Below are 23,654 nucleotides of genomic sequence, written 5' to 3'. Positions count from 1 at the left end.
CACTATCAAGTGCAGACATATATGTACTTAGGTAGGTTCTTACAGTGTTTAAAGTAGTGCAAAAGAAGATAGTAGTGTATGACCATGATTTAAACAGAAATAATAGCAAAAAATACTGTATGTGGAATAGGAGATAATGAACTAAAGAAAAAAGGAAGCTGTGAGAATCAAATTATGGCTTTGAGGTTCTCTTCTTAGAGGTTCATAAACAGGTGAGGACTGGCGGTATCAAAGATTGTGAAAAATTACACGTTGCTGGTTTTGTTATCTGGGGCAAGTGGTGGTCTCTGAAATAGTCACTGGTTGAGCAAAGGGGTGTAATTTTACAAACAAAAGAAAAAAGAGGAATTGTTAACATTACCTGCAAGTTTTTACAACTCTAATTTCTCTATAACATATAGCTTCTGATATATGTGTTGGGTGGTGTTCAGGAAAGGAAGACAGCATGTTTATGTTGACGGAGAAGGGGCAGTTTTAAATTTGGCAAGGGATTCTCAGTTGTCTTTTTGTTGACTTCTTTACATCCTTTGATTTGCAAGTGCAGTTGTTATGTTGATTTTCACCCTTTCCTTTGTTTTTCTTTAGTATCAGTAATGATGTTAATTTTTTTGGATGGAAATACATTTTCTATGCCTACTGATAGTAAGTTAGGCTTTTTCTTTCCAAACCATTTTCTCTGTGGTGACATTTGAAAATGAACTTGTGATGTTTTCCACTGTGTATTGTAGGGGGATTATAGAGAAAAACTCTTTTAAAATATCTTGTTTTGTTCCTGCTTAGAACTATTTTCAGTTTTGCACACTCTTTAGTCTTCTTGTCTTTAGGTAGGATCAAGGAAGAAAAGAGAGGAGTTTCAAAATATTTATTTTCTAGTTCTCAATGACTGTTTACTTTTATAGGAGAAAGTCAGACTTCCTTATTTATGACAAATAAATCCTTTAATATGATTTTATTTGAAACCTTATAACTCTAATTACTGGGCAACCATGTAGTTAGGACCACATTTTTTTTGGGGGGGTGTTGGTTTTTTGTAAGACAGAATTGAAGTTGAAACCACTTCTTTTGCTCTCTAACTCAAGCGGTAAGTTGACCAGACTTTAATTTTGACTTCAGTATGTTTCTGGCCTACCCCTAAATGTCAAATTAATCTTAAAAGCCCATAGGATTAATGCTGAAAATCATTCCACTTTTTTTATTATTTCATCAATACTGCAATATACCCTCCTTTTTCTCTTTCTGGGTATAGGGGCTTTAAATTTGATTTGATCTTTTAAAGCACTGAAGAGCCACCTTGGTCATAACATGAAACTTCTTATATTATGTTAGTTCAAAATAAAATATTTTTTAAAATTGCAAAAAGGTGTTCATAAGTTATTTACACGGCAAACACATTCTTAAATGGTCATCAGTGTTTCTTGTAGGCCCTGCCTTTTCACAACATTCTCTTATATTTGGCAAAAGGTATTTTATGAAAGAAAGGAGGGCTGTTTAAATAACTGCAGCTGTTTCTGCAGTCAAGGTGGGAAGAACAAAGACAGCTGGTTTGTTTAGGGAAAGACACCGAGTGTTTCAGTTAATCACGAAAAGACCCTGAGCTGAGAGCAAGGATTGAAACAAATAGGAGCAAAATTGATCTTCTCAGTAAAAAAAAAAACACAACGTTTTGAATTTTTTACAAGGCAGCCAAAAAGACAAAAGTTGGAACCAGGAATCTGTGGGAAGTGTAGATGGGAAAATGGGCTCCAGAGTCATGGTAGCTGGCCAGTATTTGAACACAACCATGGCAGGAACTTGTTGTTACCTGCTCTGTGCAACAGTCCTTCTCTGTTAGGCCAACCTTTAGTGAAAGGCTGTTACATGCAAAAGCATTGTGTTAGTGGTCCCTTGAGGAGTCGTGCAGAATGGGTTGTATCTATGCTTGTTGTGAGTTGTTGTAGAGAAAGAACAGTCATAAGTAATAATGATGCAAAGATTACTGAAGTTGATCAAGAATTGGGCTGGAAGCTGGAATTCAGAATTAAAGGTAATGACAATGACCAGGAAATACCAGGGTATATTAAGGAAAGTGCTGGATTTTTGCAATTATATAAGAATAGGGACTGGAGTTTTTTCTTTCGATAGTAAAACAGCTCAGAATGCTAGAGAACTAGGGGACATTCAATTTATGTATGTGAGAAAGTGTGAGGATAAACACACATCCCTGAGACATGGTAAATTTAATGCATAGTTGTGTATTCAGGTTTTGCATATTTTTTTTATTCTTATACTTGGTCAGTTTTGCCGTCTTTAAATAAAACTGTTCAAGACCTGTTTGCAGTACCTGTATATTTTTCTTCAGTGCTCCAGGTTTTATTTTAGATTTATAAAGTCTAATTATCATTCTGTCTTGGCTCAAGCCTTATATATATTTTTTCTTTTATCTTAAGTTTCAAGTTAATGATTATACTACTACCAAAATTATATTTTAAGTGCCTTATTAAAAACTGCATTCACTAGCATGTTCTGTGACACACCTAATCATCTACAGAAAGGGAATCATGTTTAAAAAAAAAATCTGGAAACACTGTAAACCAGAATCCACCACTAGTATATTCTCAATTCACATCAATAAAGTAATGGCTCAGAGAGGTTCTGCAGGGGAATGAAAAAGATTTAATGTAGTTTAAACCAGCTTTATTTGACTATTAAACTCACTTTTTACCAAATACTTATTTATATTCCATGGAACTAATGTTCATTAAACAAAAGAATTCAAAGTGTTTTTATATTATCTCATTTATTCTCACAAATATAATATAAAAATGATTTACTGGTAAAAGAGAGAAAAAAATCATATAACTCCATTTATGTTTAATGTGTCTTTATATATTCAGAGATTATACAAAAACAAACTACATCTTTTATCCCATGAAAAAATTAAGTCAACCTGACATCTTCTGTGTTATCCTCCACTTACATTTGCTGAGTGTTTCACTTTTTCCTTTATTTTCCTTAATACAATGTTAAGTATCTACTATGTTGCACTGAATAAATATTACAAAAAATTGCTATGATGCTTTAAGGTAGTAATATGGTTCCCCCTCCCTTTTTTTCCTTTGGTATATAATTCCCTCATTTCTGAACTCAGGGTCTCATATAGTCTATATGGTTCTCTCTACCAACCATGGCCTCCATGGAGGATCATCGACATCATTATCATTCTTTTGGTAATGAGTCAAAAAAAAAGTAGCAAAAAGGAATTTGACCAACATCTATGAGAAAGCCACCTTACCTAAACTTAGGACTTCTTAATTCTAAACCTCTGGTCAACTCAGTGCCCCACTCCTACTCCCAGCACCCCGCAATATGGGCCTCTAAACCACTCTGGAGCATAGACAACCATGGATCTAAGCCAGATCTGTTAACTAAGATTTTAAGAAATAAGAGAAAAGAAAGTTTATTTAGCCAAGGTCACACAGATACTTAGTAGCAAGGTAGAAACAATATCTAAGTTTTTTGACCTAGTCCTGGCTCCTCTTTTTTGTTAATCAATCTCATCTATTTTGGAGTTTCCAAAACCAAAAACTGCCACCCATAATATACATGCATGCTTACATATACACACAAGCCAAACAGATACCACATTTGGAAAAAAGAATCAGTAATATATCTTACTGGGCCATTTACTAAAATAAATGAAAAAATCCGGAAATATTTTCCTTTGGAAAACTCAACAAGAGTTTTCTGTTTCCATATGTGGTTTTCTGAGAAGACTTACCTATCTGTTCAGCACTTGACCTGCCATCATAGACCACCTAAAATAGCCAGTTTTTGTCAAGAACCCACATATTCAAGAATTCATGAAATTTCATTAATGTGACAAACTATAATACTTTTATGATACGAATTTAAACTCTCAACACTTATTCACAAAAATTGGCCCTGACAAAGCTTTTGTAGCTATTGCAGCTGAGCATAATAATAACATACAACAAAAAAAGGATAAAAACCAATGCCCACGTATATCTATATAAGACCTTTTTTTCAGAATTACTACATTTTATCTTTACCATAGAAAACTGTCATAGATAATGTTGAAACTCCATCTTATCTCACAAGTTAACTTTGCATATGCTTCCAGGAAACACAGAAATCTAGGAGACGGAGTCATTCTTCTGTGGATATTAACATGCACAAGTTTGCTGATGTATATTGTTTGAGAATCTCCTAGAATACCAAACGGGTAGGGAAAGTTGGCGAGAGGAACAGGAAGTATAAAAGTAGAGTGAAACCTAAGAGGGCTGAGTGGGAACTTGGCGGGATGATGTTCATTACCTAGATGTCAAAACAGATAATTGGATTGGAAGAAAAAGGCAAAACAATAGGGTGGATGGTGATGTTACCTGAGAGAGGTCTACAGGGAAACTGAGGAGTAGTGTGATAGTTATTTCTGGGCGAGAACTTAGCAGTGTGTGGGGGGCTGACAGGTGGAAAACGGGCCTGAGCAGAGTGAAGGATTCTTGTCAGGGAAAAGAGAGAGGGAAAGTTGGTTAGTTACAGGGGGCCAGCAATGCCAGACTGGGGATTATGGACTGGATACAAAAGAGTGAGAGATGGCAGGATGACCAGCAGGCCAGAGAAGCAGTGTTCATTAAGCACCTTCCATGTGCCAATCAGTAGGCCAGGAGCTTCAAATCATTATCTCACTACAGTCTTCACAGCAGCCCTCTAAGTGATATTTATCCCTGAATTCATGTTTATGCTCTGCTTTCCCTCCTGTTACAATGGCTGAAGAGTATAAGCCCCTGTGAAAGGCCTGCACTGCCATTTGTGCTCTGGATTCCAACTCCTCAATTTCTCTCTTTTCACTGGAACATTTCCAGTGGCATGCAAACATGCGTGGTGTCCCTTGTCTTAAATAAACAAGCAAATGAAACTCTTCAACCTCCACTTCCTACTTAGGAAACTGCCCCACTGCTCTACTCACTTTCATGGAAGAATTCCTTGAAAATGTTATTCACACTCACTGACTCCACTTCCACATCTCTGGTTGCCATTTGAAGATAATGAGGGGTTGAACAGGGGGAACATTCATTCCCATTAAGCCCAATTCTCCAAAAGTATTATGTTGTCATGATGGTTATGAAGAGTATGTTGAAAAGATATTAAAGTAAGCTATGGGGAAGCATTACTGTGAAACAGAGAAAAGAGCCAAAGGTTTTTCACCTTTTAAAAATGTACTTGACCTTAAAGAAAACATACAGGAAACACTCCAGGAAGTATGACTGGGCACAGACTTCATGAATTTGACCCCAAAAGCACAGGCAACCAAAGGAAAAATAAACAAATGGGATTATATCAAACTAAAAAGCTTCTGCACAGCAAAAGAAACAATTAACAGAGTGAAAAGACAACCAACAGAGTGGGAGAAAATATTTACAGAATATACATCTGGCAAAGGATTAATATCCAGAATATACAAGGAACTCCAGCAACTTTACAACAAAAAAACAAATAACCCAGTTAAAAAATGCTCAAAGGAGCTGAATAGGCATTTCTCAAAGGAAGATATATGAATGGCCATCAGACATTTGAAAAAATGCTCAACATGACTCGGCATCCGGGAAATGCAAATCAAAACCACTTTGAGATACTACCTCACTCCAGTCAGGGTGGCAAATATCCAAAAGACTGAGAATGATAAATGCTGGCAAAGTTGCAGAGAAAAACGAACTCTCATACACTGTTGGTGGGAGTGCAAAATGGTGCAGACTTTGTGGAAAATGGTATGGAGGTTGCTCCAACAATAGCAGGTAGATCTTCCATATGACTTAGCTATTCCACTGTTAGGAATATACCCAGAGGAATGGAAATCATCATGCTGAAGGGATACCTGTACTCCTATGTTTATTGCAGCACTACTTACAATAGCCAAGAGTTGGAACCAGCCCAAATGTCCATCATCAGATGAGCAGATATGGAAAACGTGGTATATCTACACAATGGAATACTAGTCAAGTATAAAAAAGAATGAAATACTGCCATTCACAGCAACATGGCTGTACTTAGAGAAAATTATATTAAGTGATACAAGTCAGGCACTGAAAGAGAAATACCACACGTTCTCACCTATTTGTGGGAGCTAAAATTAAACCCACAAACAAATGGGGGGGGGAGACACAATAACACAACAATTCCTTGAACTTGTTAAGACAAGTGAACAGATATGATGTGGGGTGGGGAGGGGAGAGCAGAAGTGGGGAAAGAGGAATGGGAAAGGGTCACAAAAATCAACTACAATGTATATTGAGAAGTTAAATTTTATAAAAAATAAAATTAATTAATTAAAATATAAAAAAAATAAAAATGTCCTTGATCCTCACCAATAGGGCAAACCCTGGATCCACAAACAGCCTCATGCTCACATGCCTGTTCTTCACTCCACTCCATTCTGTCCTGTGTCCACTCCAGTCAACTTGAAATAGCTCTCTTTAAAGTCACCAGTGACCACCATGTTGCAAAACCAAATGGTAACTTCGCTGTCCTCATCATACTCAACTTCTTAGTAGAATCTGGTCCTCTTAATCATATCTACTTGAGTCACTTTTCTCCTGGATTGCTCAACATCATACCTTCCTGGTTTTTCTCCTAGTTTACTGTCAGATCATTTCTACTCTCCTTTATTTGTTCCTGTTTCTCTACATGACTTTTAAATTGTGAACTGTAGAGCAATGGGGCAGAGGAAGAATGCATATTAGTACACGGTATTTGGTATCTCAACATACCACTTTGGTGGAAGAGCAGAGTGGTTATAGAACCACTTTCTAGGTATATGATTAGTGACTGACCCACCCAGTTCCCTGTCTCCTGGTGCTGGAGGATTATCTTTGTCTTGTATTAACTTCTACTTCCTTTTTTGCACCTCTACCTTCTCACTGCATTTTGTGTCCCTACAGGAATAAGCCCTTTGGAATTTATCTTCCTGGATACACTTCTTACTTAACTAAAGTAGCAGATTAGAGGGAACAGAAAGGGAATATAAGGTAGGATTAATGCCTGTAAGCTATGTTGTCATATCAAGGAAAAATGGCATATTTCAATAGTATGAGGAAATGTACTTTCCCTTGCTAAAGGGCTATGAGGGGGGTAATTTATAAAGGAAGATTAAAGGAACAAAATACATACAACTTGGCTTAGAGGAAGGTCTAAAGGTCTGCAGATATTTCCAACTGTGCAAACATTAGCAAGAGAAAATATTGATTTAGCTTAGTACAAGGTACAAGGGGTTGTAACTAAGAATAATGAAGTTAAAGAAAATAGAGGTAAATCAATGGAAATATTAAAGTAAACATATGGAGTAAGCCATGGAATTTTCTTTAAAGGGAGCCTTGTCTAATAAAGGGAAAACAGCTCCATGGGATGAAATAAATATTAGGCAAGATCAGTGATATCCTCAATTCCAAATCTGCACAGAACAAAAACACTAGTTCTCTATTTTGTGTGGCCTTAGGATGAAAGTTTCTGTGCTTCCCAACATACCTATACATAGGTTCTGGGTCAACTTTTACCTGTAGGCATTCCTTGATCTTTTAAAGACAATGATTACCAACTTTTCTTTTCTTTCTTTTTCTTTTTTTTTTTTTTTCATTTCAGAGCACATATAGAAAAGAAAAATATTTGTGTAGCATACTAGCTATCAGAGAAGACTAGCCATGGGCTCTAGCTGCTTCAGACTCGGCTCAACCACTGCAATGACTAAGGGGGTAGATATGTTGACTCACCTGGAATATGATCTTGGCAAACTAGTGTTATTCAACACACTGGTTAGGAAACACTGTGCTAAAAAACTTTTGTTTAGGCATTGGAGGCAGCCAGTCTCCAACCCCCAAATCTCAATCCCTTCATCTATTACTCTTCTTTCACTACCTTCTTAGGGTTATACTGAAATAAGTTCCTCTCTCCTTTTCCTTCCTATGTCATCTTCTCTACCCAACCATTGCTTTGATACAACAGCCAAACAAATTCTTCCAAGATCATTACAATGTGTAAACAGAGCCATGGTCAATATGTCCTCAGGAGGCATGTAGGCATTTTTCTAGTTTTCTAGGAGATATCTGAGTTTACCACGACTTTATACAAGTTCCAGTGGAAGGTAACCAATTGCCACAAACTATAAACTGCCCAATGGAAGTTAGCCTGGTCCATATTTAGGTTTTTCTTTTCGTCCTCAGAAAAACCCCCAGTTTACTAACCACCAGCAAAGAGATATAATCTGTTCAAAGTTGCCAAGTCTAAGTAGTACCAAAAAATTAAGATTCTGGAGTTATTTAGCTTTATTTTATGAGTGTCAAATATAATATTTTAATTATGTATTCCTAAACATACCTAAGAGTCTGGGCTGTTTGAAAATAGGCAAAAGAAACCACTCTTAGTGCACTGAGCCAATTTATTTTTTGTTTGTTTGTTTATTTAACTTCTCAATATACATTGCAGTTGATTTTCATGTCCCTTTACCCATTCCTGTTCTCCCCCTCACTGTCTCCCCCTCTCTCTCTCCCCTTAATGACTCCACTGTATAATATCTGTTCACTTGTCTTAACAAGTTCCAGGAATTGTTGTGATTGTTGTGTCTTCTTCCCTCTCTACCCTTTATTTGTTTGTATATTTATGTATTTATATCTACTACAAATAATTGAGAACACGTGGTATTTCGTTTTCTGTGCCTGACTTGTTTTACTTAATATAATTTACTCTAAGTCCATCCATGTTGTTGTGAATGGTAGTATTTCATTCTTTTTTATAGTGGAATAGAACTTCATTGTGTAGATATACCAAATTTTCCGTATCCACTCACCTGATGATGGACATTTGGGCTGGTTCCAACTCTTGGCTATTGTAAATAGTGCTGCAATAAACATGGGAGTACAGGTATCCCTTCAGCATGATGATTTCCATTCCTCTGGGTATATTCCTAACAGTGGAATAGCTGGTTCATATGGTAGATCTACCTGGTATTGTTTGAGCAACCTCCGTACCATTTTCCATAAAGTCTGCACCATTTTGCAGTCCCACCAACAGTATATGAGAGTTCCTTTTTCTCTGCAACTTTGCCAGCATTTACCATTCTCAGTCTTTTAGATATTAACCATCCTAGCTGGAGTGATATGGTATCTCAAAGTGGTTTTGATTTGTATTTCCTGAATGCTGAGTGGTATTGAGCATTTTTTCATGTGTCTGATAGTCATTCATATATCTTCCTTTGAGAAATGCCTATTCAGCTCCTTTGCCCATTTTTTAGTTGGGTTATTTGTTTTTTTGTTTTTTTGGTTTTTTTGCTATAAAGTTGCTTGAGTTCCTTGTATATTCTGGATATTAATCCTTTGCCAGATGTATATTTTGTAAATACTTTCTCCCACTCTGTTGGTTGTCTTTTCACTCTGTTAATTGTTTCTTTTGCTGTGCAGAAGCTTTTTAGTTTGATATAATCCCATTTGTTTATTTTTCCTTTGGTTGTCTGTGCTTTGGGTGTCATGTTCATGAAGTCTGTACCCAGTCCTGGAATGTTTCCTGCAGTGTTTCTGGAGTGTTCCCCCTATGTTTTCTTTAAGGAGTTTTATTGTTTCAGGATGTGTATTTAATTCTTTAATCCATTTTTAGTTGATTTTGGTATATGGTGAGAGGTGTGATTCTAGTTTCATTCTCCTTCATATGAATATGCAGTTTTCCCAGCAGCAATTGCTGAAGAGGCAGTCTCTTCCCCAGTATGTAGATTTGGTGCCTTTGTCAAAGATCAGATGGCTGTAGGTGTATGAGTTGATTTCTGGGTTCTCTACTCTATTCCATTGATCCATGTGTCTGTTTTTATGCTAGTACCATGCTGTTTTGTTTATTATAGCTTTGTAGTATAGTTTAAAGTCAGGTAGTGCTGTGCCTCCAGCTTTGAATTTTTTGCTCAGGATTGCTTTGTCTGTGTGTGGTCTTTTGTTATTCCATATAAAATGTCTGGATAGTATTTTTCCATTTCAGAGAAAAATGTCATTGGAATTTTGCTGGGGATTGCATTGAATCTGTAGATCACTTTGGGTAATATGGACATTTTCACAATGTTAATTCTTCCAATCTAAGTGCATGGGATATCTTTCCATCTTCTTGTGTACTCCTTAATTTCTCTCAACAGCGGTTTGCATTTCTCTTCATAGAGATTTTTCACATCCTTGGTTAACTTTATTCCTAAGTATTTTAATTTTGGGGGGTAGCTATTATAAATGGGCTAGCTTTCTTGATTACTTTTTCTACATGTTCATTGTTGAGTATAGAAATGGTACTGATTTTTCCGTGTTGATTTGATATCCTGCAACTTAGCTTGAATCATTTATCAACTCTAAGAGTTTTTTTGTAGAGGCTTTAGGCTGTTCAGTATATAGGATCATATCATCCGCAAACAGATACAGTTTGAAAGTTGGCAAAAGAAACCACTCTTAGGGCACTGAGCCAATCTGTAGTGCATAGGCCACTAAATGAATTAAACCTTGTACTCAGAACATTTATAGAAAGCTCTAAACACTTATTAGAATGCCAAAACAATTGAGAAGGTGAAAGTCTTTTTATCTGAGGGCCTGAGTGGGATATGTGGAAAGAACATAGGACCAAGACTTAGGAGTTCTGAGTTCTCTCTAGTTTTGGTTTTGTTGTTTGCAAACATTGTGGACTTAGATCTACTGGATCTCTTATGATTTAATAGCCTTGTATTTAAAAATGAGGTGACTTGTCTTAACAAGTTCAAGAGAACAGATATGATGTTGATAGGTGGGAGGGTGGCAAGCGAGGGGGTAGGAGGGGAGGGAGGAATTGGTAAAGGGACAGAAAACTCAACTACATTGTACATTGATAAAATAAAATAAAAATTTTAAAAATGAGGTTAGACTTGCTGAATTGAACACAGGCATGCATCTCTATTTCATCTTCAACCCCCACTAAAATAATATTAAAGGAATAAATAAGGTATAACAGTGACTAGGAGATGACAGCAGACAAGGGGTAGCTACAAAAATTTGTAAGTTGGAAACGAGATGGACAGGAGTTACATTGACTCAGCAGACCTTGAAAAAGTTAAACCTAACCTTGTAAAGGAGCGAAGTTGGAAAGTAAGAAGCAAGCCCATTCCCACCACAGAACCCCAGAAAGTTTCAAAAGTTAGAAATATCAAAACCTCTTCAGGCAGGGCAGTTGGATGAGACAGGTGGCCTCATGAAACTTCTTTAAACCAGAGATTTAGAACCTGAAGCCCAGATCTCCATCCCATCCTGTACTCCCAGCCAACTGCTTCCCCAACTCCAATTCTGGTTGGAAAAAAAAGTTTTACTCATTGAGGAGGCTTAACCACTAAGGTTCTAGGCTCAGGGACATCAGGACCAGCTGAGGACAGAGGAGAAGCCTTATACTAAAAACAGAGGAAATAGGAGAAAGTCTACATATTGAACAGTGAAAGCCCCAGTGTCCTTTTCATACATAGCTCTCCAAAAGTGGCAGCCAGACTTCTACCCTGAGAGTGATAGTGTGCTGATAACTCTGGATGTGTGTTCAGAGGATATTTTCAGTTCTCTAGAGAATTGGAAGATGAATTAATTATTGGTACATAAGAAACTAAGCAACTGAAACAATGAGCCAATTAATGAGCTCCAGAAAAAAAAAAAAAAAAAAGTCATGCAAGAAAGGAATGGTAATCATAATAGGTAGCTCCGCTATAAGGAATGTGACATAGTCATAATAATGTAAACACTGAACTGATTTAACCAAATATGGTGTATGTATTGGGTAAAGGAGGGCATTTAAAAATCTAAGTTCTCATCTTATAATAGGAAGTCAGCAGATACTACCTAAAACTGAATTAAAAAAAAAATAACAGTAGGAGTGTATAATTTAGTTATGCAGAGGTAAACACCAGAAGAAATAGAGCAAAGAGTCGGATGTTGTTTGTTTCTGGGGAGCAGTATCAGCAGTTGGAGAAGATGGAGCAGGAGACCACTCTTTTCATTATAATCCTAGTGGTACTGCTTGACTTTTTATAGTCGGTACTTTTTTCTCTTAGATTAAAAAAATTCATTAAAAAAACTATGTATGACTAAATACTCTGGTCTCTCCTACTCTGAAAATTTGTGCCAAAAAAAACTCCACTAATACTCCCAAGATTTTTTTTTTTTTTTTTGGTGGCTGGCCAGTATGGGGATCTGAACTTATACCCTGGTGTTACAACACTATACTCCCAAGAACTTGAACCTCACTTTTTTCATTAAATTAGATACTACTTAGGAAGAGGGTACATTAAGACTTCCAAACTCTCATAGGACTCCCGATTATATGAAGTACTCAAGCTTACTCAATTGGGTAGTTTACAATGTGGTTGAAATTTTGTTTGATGGGTTTACTCCTTGCCACAGATGTATGGCTGTTTTTACTTTGGATATTGTATGACCTTCATAAATGTGCTAATTTGGAATAACAGATGTGGAGCAATATGGCCTGAAGCACCAAGAACTGAAAGCCACCAAGAGTTGTATTAGCCTGACTTTTTACATCTCATGACTGACCCTCATCCCATCTCCAAATGTTGACTGTACTCTTTGCTTCCTGATTTGAATTTCTCCGTGGATTGCAAATTATATTTCCTTCTGTGTGCTTGGTTCGTAGTGTTTACTTAAAAACATCCGTTACCAGATCTTACAGGAATCACTTGCAGTAATTCCCAAATTCCAGGCTGAACCTACCTCCTGCTTCTTGGTGAATCCATTTGCTGATTCTTCTCTGACTCTCATTTCCATTTTTGTCCATCTCTGCATTGTATCCAATGCAATGCATTCCAATAATAGATTAGTGTTAATTCTTCTTGTATTTTTCCTAATTGCTACTCTATTAGACACCATCCACCTTTCATTGTCCATTCTCTACATTGCTTCCTTTACCCTTATAAGCATTAAGACATTTTGGGGGGTGCCAGACCTAGTAAAAGGGCTGACACAAGCAATTTGTTATTTCTTTATCACCCTTATTCTTCTCTCTTCCTCCCATTGGGCAGACTGAACCTTTCACATGATCTTAACAGTCACCTTACCCTCTTCCTTCATTCCTGAATATCTAAAGATCTCCAGTATGTTTTTTTCTACATAAGTAAGCATCACATATCCAGATATAACTTACCCTCCTATACCTAACAGAACTTAATTGACTGGATTTCCATTCAGGTTGATCCGTGTTCTCTGCTGCAGAATTGGAGCTGAAAACCTAATTCAAGTGATAGCTGCAACTTAACCAGCTCCTTTACCCTGCGTTACTCAAAGAAGGTATAGGGATGTGTGGGAGTGTATGTGGGAGTATGTGTGTAGGAGGGAATGGCGAATAATAGGCAGGGAGGAGGCAGATGGTAGGTGTTTCTGGTGCCTTTTACTTGTACCCACATGCACGGAGTTGCATATACCCTCACATAAAGAGTTCTTTTTTGAAGGTAGACTTGATTTGAATGTTTGAATTTTGGCTTGGAAGATGATGAATATCTAGTAGACAATTATTACTATTCCAAAATAGCATCATAGCTTTGGTAACTCATTTCCTTCAGGCTTCCTTTTTCTTTCAGATCTCTAATAATTTTGCACCCCTAATGTGTGTTTAGTATGCCATTTTGCTCTGTGTATGATTGGTATGTTGTTTTAGCCAATAAAAACAGAAAATGTTTTTTATTTGGTTTGAATTGATTAATCTATTTATTCATTTATCTTAGCAAGAAGGAAAGTTCACTTCTGGTTGGTAATTCTTGATGTTAGCTTGACAGTTATGGTTTTTAGTCGAGCTGCTAATGATGCAGGATTCCTATGCTCTAGAGAGAAGATTTTAGAAGTAATTAAGTGTGAATACCTCCTCATCAGCTTGTCTTCTAACAAGAGCTTTTACTTATTTAAGAGTGCCAGCTCTAGCTTAATTCTTCTCAGAGTGAGCACTTTAAGATTATATGAGCAGTCTAGGTAGTCTCCTTTGATTCAATCTTCCTACTTTGGAAAGAGAAACAATGTGATAAAAAATGGGTATGCTAACTTAAAAACAACTGTCAAATGCTGTCACCAGGAAAGACTAGATGGGATTATATGGCATCTGTTTTGTCAAATCATGCCAAAAACATGGTTAATTTTGGAAAAGAAACACTTTTTCTGGGAGTCAATAGATTCAGGGAAAAGAAGAGAGAAAGAGATAGCAGGTATACAACAAACCCAATAAAAGAATGATCACTCAACCTGAAGGATCTGTTCTAGGAACAGCTTCCCAGACCACCACTGAGACCAGTGCCAACTCCGAAATGAAGAAGTAAGGAAACAGCTCTGTGGGGGAAGAAAGAACAGAAATCATAAACCAGGATGAGTGTCCACTGTGACAGACTAGGTAGAAGAGGGAAACGAACTCTAGCTGTGAGAGGACAGGTTAGTTCCCCATAAGATATTGAAGAGGTTTTCATGAAATATGTCATAAAGAAAATAGTAAGGAGTCAGTTAAACCAGTCAGTCAAAGAACTGTAAAATTCGCACTATTTCAATACTTTTCCATTGACTTGATATATTTTCATGCTTAATGAACTAAATCATTGGCCTGATTTGTTTAGGGCAGCACTGGCCAATAGAAATATAATGTGAGTTACATATGTAACTTTAAAATTTCTAGTAGCCAAAATAAAACAGGTGAAATAAGATTTCATAATTTACTTAATGCAGTATATCAAAAAATCATTATTTCACCAAGTAATCAGTGTAAAAATTATTGATAAGATATAGTATATATTTTTTCATGCTGGTACTTAGAATCCCAGTGTGTATTTTACACTATAGCCTATCTCTATTTGGACTAGCCCTAATTTATGTGCTCACATGTGGCTAGTGGCTACCATATTTGATAGTGCATGTTTAGAGGAACCATCTTTCCATCCACACCTATGAAGTAATCTTGAACACAAAGACAAAACAAAGCAAAACAATTTGATCAAGCTGCTATATCTGCACTATCTAATACAGTAACCACTACCAACATGGGACAATTTAAATTAATTAAAATTAATTAAAAGTAAAAATGCATTCCTTCAGTTTCACTAGCTACATTTCAAGTACTCAAGAACCACATATGGCTAGTGGCTGCTTTATTAGCCATCAAAGATGTATAGACATTACGATTCTATCTTCTCAACTGAAAATAAGAGAGTAAGTCTAAATCACAGGGAATTTGCATCACCCTGATGAAAACAAACATTTCTCTTTTTTTATTTTATTACAAAATCGTCTCTCACATAGTGAACTTGTTCCTACCCATCCCCTCAATAAAACCTTGCTTGCAGGATGCAAAATTGTCCAAGAGAACCCTGAAAAAGTCAATTATGTGGATAGCTCTTCTCACTCACTAATTGCATTTTTATCAAGTTTCACAGAGCACTGTGGCGTCTTGTATTTGGAATATATGTCACACTTGGGAAAGAATGGTGAAGAATGGATTTCTATAAATGCTCACCTAACTTCCAAAACATTATAATCTTAGGTGGTGCTATGACAATTGTAGAATGTGCAGTTTGGAAATTAAAAAGAAAGAAGGAAAAATGCAAACATGTAGCTATAATCTTTTTTTGCCCCTTCTTCTACATTTTAGCCTTTTTTTTTTTTTTTTTTTTTTTTTTTTTTGGTAGATGCTCTGGGCAGTGTTCTAACTCGGTATTTGCAAGTCAATGGCAAGGCCTGCTCAGCACTGAGGGAATTACATAGTCACAGACAATTAGTCTTTTAAAAGGTCTGCTGCTTGGAAGTTTGCCACAAAACTCAGTATAGCCTCAGCACATAATGTAAATTTTTAATGATTATAACTTTTCTAAATTCAGCCTTTAACAAATCTTATAGTAGTGTTTTGAAACTTTTAAATCAAACATAACCCAATTAGGTTGGTATTTGATTAAACTGAACTGCCACTTCACTGAAGTGTTTAAATAAATCAACATTAATATGCTTTTACTACAGTAAATAAAGTTACGTCTATATAGTTGAAATGTCAATATTCACACATGGCTCTTGAAAATTAAGTACTCCCTGCACTCTGAATGACAAATCCACCATTAATTTGGGGAAAACTATTGATTTCTTTTTGTAGGCCTGTGGGAGTACTTTTCCCCAAAGCAGTACACGTTCTTAATTTTTATAAAATATCAAACTGAATATTTCTTGAATTCTAAAACCGCTATCAGAGCTGTCTTCATAGTGACTCTGATTAATGGCATTTACTCCCAAAAATGTAGTACTGATTGATCCTTTAAAGAAGAGCTATACGGAATCTTTTTCATTCTAATAGTATAAAATTGTTAGGAGACCTTTGGTGGCTTTGCTTTTCTAACCTACTACAAAGTACTGTACTTGCTTTATTTAACCAATAATCGATTTTCTATAGCAGATAGTTTTCATCAAAGGTTAACTAGCATCAAGTGGCAGAAAAATCATATGTGTTTCTGCCCACAGGTACAGCATGGTGAATTTAAGTATCTCATCTAAAGGGTAAAGGATGATTTTGGAAGCAGGACTTAGTACACCGAAAAATGCAAATTTCCATTTTCCTTTCCTATTGCTGTACAACAGATAGATGCAGTGAGATGATGCTACATTTTCCATGACATTCATAGTTCCACATTTCATTTCTTTTTCCTTTTTATGTGTCCTTTAGCAATCTATTTGATTTTTGACTGGTCCCTTGAATTCTGTATGAGTCGCAAAGAGCATTAAATTCTTATTTGAGTACCCTCTGATAGTGTGTTCTGCTTTCGACCTCTTGTTCACAGGAAAGAGATATTTGCACACTCTCAACTAGAAAAGCTATGATTAATTAGAATTAGGATTGGCTGCAAGTAACAGAAAACTTTGAAAAAGAGTGGCTTACACAACAAGACAGGTACTTCTCAAGTGCAGCAGTGGATAGCAGGACTGGGATGGGCTCATCCTTGATCTTGCAGCTCTTTTATGCCTGGCCTCCATTCTGAGGGATACCTCATGGTCAAAGAGGTCTTCATTTAGCCATCATGTCTGCATTCTAGCCAGCAAGAAGAAGGAAAGGGAGGAGAAGGACAAATTCCTCTCTTTAAGGACATTCTCAGAAGTTGCATGCTCTACTTCCACTTATGTCCTATTGATTGGGACTTAGTCTTCTGGCCACAACTAGCTGTAAGGAAGACTGGGACATATAATCTTTATGTGGGGTGATCATGTGTGTGTTAGTCTGTTTCTGTTGCTTATAACAAAAATACTTGGAGCTGGGTAATTTGTAAGAAAATGAAATTTATTGCTTATAATTTCAAAGGCTAGGTAGTCCAGGGAACATATCTGGTGAGGGTCTTGGTGGTGGCTTTACAGCAATGCAGGGGTCTCACATGGCAGAAAATGGCAGCGCAGAGAGAAACACTAATGTGCTCTTCTTTTAAAGTCTTCAGAACCACGCTCCTGACAAGCATTATTATTCCATTCATTAGGTCCTACAATCTAATCACTTCTTCAAGGCCCCATCTTTCAATGACCATCATAGGATTTCCCACCCTCAACAGTTACAGTGGGAATTATACTTCGATGAAGTTGGGTGGGGGATGGGGGTATCCAATCTACAGCAATGTGCTGAGCTAAAAAAAAAAAAAATGGAATTCTATCATTATAGATCAAAAAGAATATTGGGGAAAAATTAGGTATCTCTGCAATACTGTTGTCTGGAATGGAACTCGTGGTCAGCAAAAGACTATATCATAAGCCTGGCACCTTCTGCTAGAAAAATAAAGGAAGCAACTAAGTTTCTGGTAGAGCTTCCCAAAATAATTGCTTAAAATACTTTTTTCTTCTGGCTTGCTATTTCTTCAGAGCCCCTCTCACCACAGCATATTAAATCTCCTTCTCCTCTCATAGGTCTTAAATCCCTTGGACATCAGCTGTTTCTTTTCAAAATTTCCCGTATTACCATGATAAGAAGTCATGTTTCAATTTTCCACCCTGGCATAAAACATTGTGGGAAGAAAAAAAAAAGTTGAATTCTATTCTGATATGCCTGTAACATTTCTTCAATTCTGTTTTGCTGTTTTTCAGTTTCCACATATTGAAACACCTCTGCTGATGTGAAAACTGTCTGTACAACCTAAAATTAAAGTTTTGGAGTTGATCAAGTAATAATAGTAGCCTCTGTATTTTGAGTGTTTACTCTATGCCAGGCACTGTGATTTGGATTTCACTTACATTAGATCCTTAAATCTTCAGAGCAACCTGCTAAGGTAGGAGTATAGATGAGGAAACTGAAGCTCACAGAGATTATATACCTTGCCCAAATCCCCACAGCTAGTTAGTGATGGAGAACAGAATTCATACCTAAAAAGAAAGGTGAATCCAGATTCCCCCTCCCTTTTTCATCCCATCCCCCATCTCTACTCCCCCCCTCACCACCCCTCCCCTGGGCTTAACCACAATATGACCTGATTGGTTGACATAATTTCAAATGGAAAAATCTAGATCTGTGTTGTACAATATGGTAGCTACTAACCACACATGGCTATTTTCATTTAAATTTATATTTGGATTAATTAATTAAAAAAATAAAATCTCAGTTTTTCAACCACACAGCCACATATCATGTACTCATTAGACACATGTGGCTAGTGGCTATCATATTGAACAGTGCACATGTGGAGCACTTCTATCATCACACAGAGTTCTCTTGAAGAGTACTAATATAGGCCACTCTGGTCCTAACTTGGATTTCTTTTTAGCCTTAATTGTCTGACTGTCTGTGTAAATATGGCCAAAGAGAAACAGGTACAACCTCTTAAAGAAGACGATGTCTGCATATATCATTTTGCCCTATGAATTCCACATTTGTAAACCAACATTTGAATGAAAAATGTGAATATCTCTTGAGTATTGTCTCTGAAATTATAACCAACCTATTATGATGTCCTCATTATATCTTGTTGTTATATAAATGTGACTATTCCACTGGTACAATCATAAGACAGTTCTATACAGTTGTCTTAGTCTGTTCAGACTTCTATAAAAGAAATACTATGTACTGGGTGGGTTATAAACAACAGAAATTTACTTCTCACAGTTCTGGAGGCTGAGAAGTCCAAGATTAGACATTAGCATATTTGATGTCTGGTGAGGGCCTGCCTTCTGGTTCATGGACAGCTGTCTTTTTGCAGAAGGGACAAGGGAGCTCTCTGGGGCCTCTTTTATAAGGGTACTCATGAGAGCTCTTTCTTATGATCTAATTACATCTCAAAAGCCCCACCTCCAATACCATCACCAAATTGAAGATTAGTCTATGCCAATAGTTAATGTCTGATAATAACACAGTATTCATGGCATCTGTTAATCCTTTCTTTCAACATTATACAGGAATAACTTGTTTCTTATTATTTTCAGCATTACACAGTGAATATTTTGATAATGGTAAAAATAAAATAATGAGGAATAGAGAGATACATACGAGCTAAACATAATCACTTCTAATCTTATCCCATTGGATATTTTATGAATTAATATTTAGTTTAAAGGTTAAAAGGTGAGTACCTAGAAAAGAAACTGGAGTTATCTGTGGATTTGATACACAGTCAAACATAAAATTCTTTAGAATTGCCAAAAGTTACAACTTCAAAACCTTTGTGGGAAAACTGCTCAATCTCACTAAATCACTCCAGCTTTTACTGAAAAAACCCAGTGGGTTTGCCTATTTGAAAATGCTATATTGAGAGAATACTCTGGTAGCTGGCCAGGAAAAGAGCAACGAAAATGACTTAATACACTACTGCATTCAATTAGGCCCACTTTTCTTTTTTCAAAGGTGATAGGAGAAACTTTTAACTTTAAAAAGCAACATTTTCTTGTAATTTGAATATCTACTCTTTGAGTGCTTAAGAAAACATATTCAGAAGATAAATTAGCAAACACATTGGTTATTTCAACTTTGAAAGAAAAAAACGATAGTTTTTTTTCTAGTGAGCACCGCTGTTAAATCAGTAATATTTCTACCTGTATTCTTTCTGAATTAAAAAGCTCCAACTAAAAATAATAAAACATCATATTAAAGAAGCATATATTCTCACCTTCCTATACTGGAATTCTTCTGAACACTAGTAGGTATTCTGGAAAAAGTAGATTTGCATTTCAATCAAAGAACATCAACCATGGGACAGAGCAGACTGGTGATCTTTCAATGTTCCATTTCAATGCACCTCTGAGATAAAAGGGTACTTCTGACAGTTTTCAGCACCTGCGTTGCATTGTCTATTTTGTACTATGTAAAATCCAAAAATGTGCTTTGTCATTATAATACCCACATCTCTGAACTGGTTTTAAGAAAAAAAGTGAGAATTCTAACAGGTGCAGTAATTACAGTAGGGATTTGAAGATATAAAGAAATTTAGGGTTGGGGGAGACAGTTTAAGATCATCTAGACTAATTTGAGAGAAGAAAAAAAAATGACATAACCCCAGAGAACTTATTAACAGTGGGTGTAGTAGAGCAAATCTTGAATTCTGAAAGAGGAAATCTAAATTGTAGGGCTCAGCTCTGGAATTAATTGTGGTTACTTTGTCTAAGTCACTTTCTCTTCCCCTGGACCTCGGTTTCCTTCTCTATAAAGAAAAGTTAAACCCCTTTCACATCTAAGGTCTATGCATGATTTCTTGTTACTTGCCAAAGGTCTGGCAACTAATTAATATTTTAGCAGATTTTACTTCACTACAACACTAAAATAGCCAGAAAACTAATATGATTTTCGTTGTTGTTCATTTAATTTGGTTAAGAGAGAGGCTAAAACCCAAGCAAGCTAGTAGTATCAGGAATTCATCTGAAAAATGGCCTCCAGGAAATGTTTTTCTGTCAAATTAGTCTTAGACATTCTGATTTTTCATCTTCTTCTCTGGAGAATGAGTGCTGATGTGCACATTGATAACCATGAAGTCCTGAATGATCATTATTGCCAAGTAAAAACGCAATTCTGTGTACCAGACTGCACTCACTTGAGCCAGAAATTTGTCTTGGACATTTAAAAATATTTTTCCACAAGCACTAAAAACAAAAAAAAAAAAAAAAAAATGTTTTTCACTCAACTTTTGGTTAGACGGTTCAATTACTTACAAAATCCTATTCCCTAAGCATACCAGTTAATCAAGATTTTATTGTAAATTCTTCAGACTAGCTTGTAAGATAATTAATTGGAGCAAGTGAATTGTTTGGCCTGGCTAGATGTCCTCTCTGATGTAATTGCTTAGATTGTATCATTCTGTTTAGTAAGGAGCAAAATTGCATGAACAGTGACATGTAGGTTTGGCTAAGGCAAAGACACTTTATACGTAGTGAGAATGGTCAGAGTTTAACAGAAGTAGTTAAAATTGCTGTATGGTACCCCAATTATACAGTTTCCCAACTAACCCAGTAAATGATCCTGAGGCCCCGTTACCTATTTCTAGGAACAGTTATTAGTCAGTTCTCTTTTCTGGCTTATTTCCTGTGCCACACAATAATCCAGCTGCCTCCATCTAGCAGATTTCCTTTGTGGTGAAAGGAACAGCAGGATCTCTCTATTGAGGAGAAGGAACTGGAACAGTTTATCATTATATCTCTAGCATAGACTACAGCACCCAGCACGTAGTAGATGCTTCAAAAATGACTAATAAAACAATAAATTATTTTTTTACTAATAGGTTATTTTAGATGGTGGAGTAGTAATTGTTCTTTTAGGGCCAGTTTTATAGTTTTCTTAAATTAGGTTCCTCAAACAAGTTTTAGCCAAGGCAAAACAGCATGTTTGTTATCTGAATGTATTTGGAAACTTACCTCTCCCCTCCTTCCCCCAGCTGTCAATAACAGAAAATTGGCCAACTATTTGATAATAAATGTCTTTCATAGTTTGACATACATAGTAGAGACTCAATTAAATTTGTTCAATATATACATTGGAAACCAAAGCAGCTTATGAGATAATGGTAGAGACATTTTGCAGATTTATTTATTTCTTCCAAAAAATACCTCCAAATGTATAGCTTAGAATTGACTCAATTTAGATGATGACATTGACAAAGTGGAGAAGGTGTGCACACCAAAAGAAAGAATTGACACATTAAATAAGTGATTTTCTCTTAAATATGAACATAACTCGGCATCAAGTAATGAGCTGCTGTGTCTGTTTGCATGATGAAAGCCAAATATTTTAATAAGAGTAATCACACAGGCAGTTTTCCACCTAATCACTTGAAAGTTTAAAAATGCAAGAGCAGGATCAAGGCCATTTTATCTCCAAGTAGAATCCTGACAACCAAGAGCAAAGATGTTTGTAAATTGTTGGCAGATAATTATCAACAGTCATGTGCTTCAGAGGTAAATGCAAACATGCATGCTGGAGACATGCTTCATGACAGTCTGTTGACTGACCGAAAACTGAGGTACTGAAGGTTCTCTTCGTGTTGGAAGAGCTTGGTGTCTGCTTTGTCAATGAGCAAAGGAGAACTCTGGTTTTAACAGCAGCTACAATGTTGACCACTCATCCCATGCTAAGCAATACTTACTTCCACTAGCAGCATACAAGCTAGACCCCTTTTGCCAGCAGAATTCTAGGCTGGTCTTTATGAATTTCACATTTCCATCTTTGATCTCTGTGCAAAAGCATCTAATCAAGGAGCTTCATTATATACTTACCAAGCCCACTGCAAACAAATACAGAGAGACTTCCCATATATTTCATAGAAAGTGTTGGACAGTGTTCTGCTTCATCCTGAAAATGTATTACAGCCTCCTGGTCTGAATAGCTACTAAGTAGGTATGAATTTTCCCCATTCGTCACTGTCAGCCAGTATCCTTTGACTCAAAGGGAAAGCAAACCTGTTGGGCTTCTCAAACCTACAGGCCCTGTGTAGTGACACTAAGTGAAGAAAGCATTTTAAAATGATTTAGGGGACTGCATGTATTATGTTATATAGTTTTCTGGAAACAAAGTTATAAAGATTAAACAGGCAGCTGAAATATAATCAAATTTGATTGAAAAAATAAAACCAAAATTTTCTGGCAATGAAATGTCTAGCCCCTGAAGAATACTGAATCCAATTTAATTCACTAGAATGATTGCATATTGTAATGATGAATAAGCTAACTATACTGATCTAACCACAACACGTTGTACATAACTATTGAAAATCAAAGTTGTGTCCCACATGTATGTCTAATAAAAATAAATAAATAAGTAAAAAGTACTAGAAAGATCAAAATGTGGTAACTGAGGGTTCATTATGACACACATGGAAAAAATACCATTTTGTTTCTATTTTGATATATAACAGCTCTGATGGGGTTTGCTGAAAACTGGTGACTACAAAAAATGTAACCTGGGTGTGTTGCGATCTTTTCCCATGCTAACGTGATTATTTCTATTAATTTATTTCCATCAGAATCATATAAATGTCAGGGCCGGCCAGGTGGCGCACTGCTACAGTGCGCCGCTTGGGATGTGTGGTGGCGCTCCCGCCGAGGGTTCGGATCCCACATACAGACCGGCTGCTCACTGGCTGAGTGAGGAGCGGGGGCAACACGGAGGGTTGCGATCCCGTTGCCGGGCACGAAAAAAGACAAAAAAAAAAAAAAAAAAAAAAAAAA

The sequence above is a fragment of the Galeopterus variegatus genome, unplaced genomic scaffold (assembly GCF_000696425.1).
Source record: "Galeopterus variegatus unplaced genomic scaffold, G_variegatus-3.0.2 Scaffold499, whole genome shotgun sequence".
Taxonomy (NCBI): domain Eukaryota; kingdom Metazoa; phylum Chordata; class Mammalia; order Dermoptera; family Cynocephalidae; genus Galeopterus; species Galeopterus variegatus.
Note: the sequence above shows the minus strand (reverse complement) of the source record.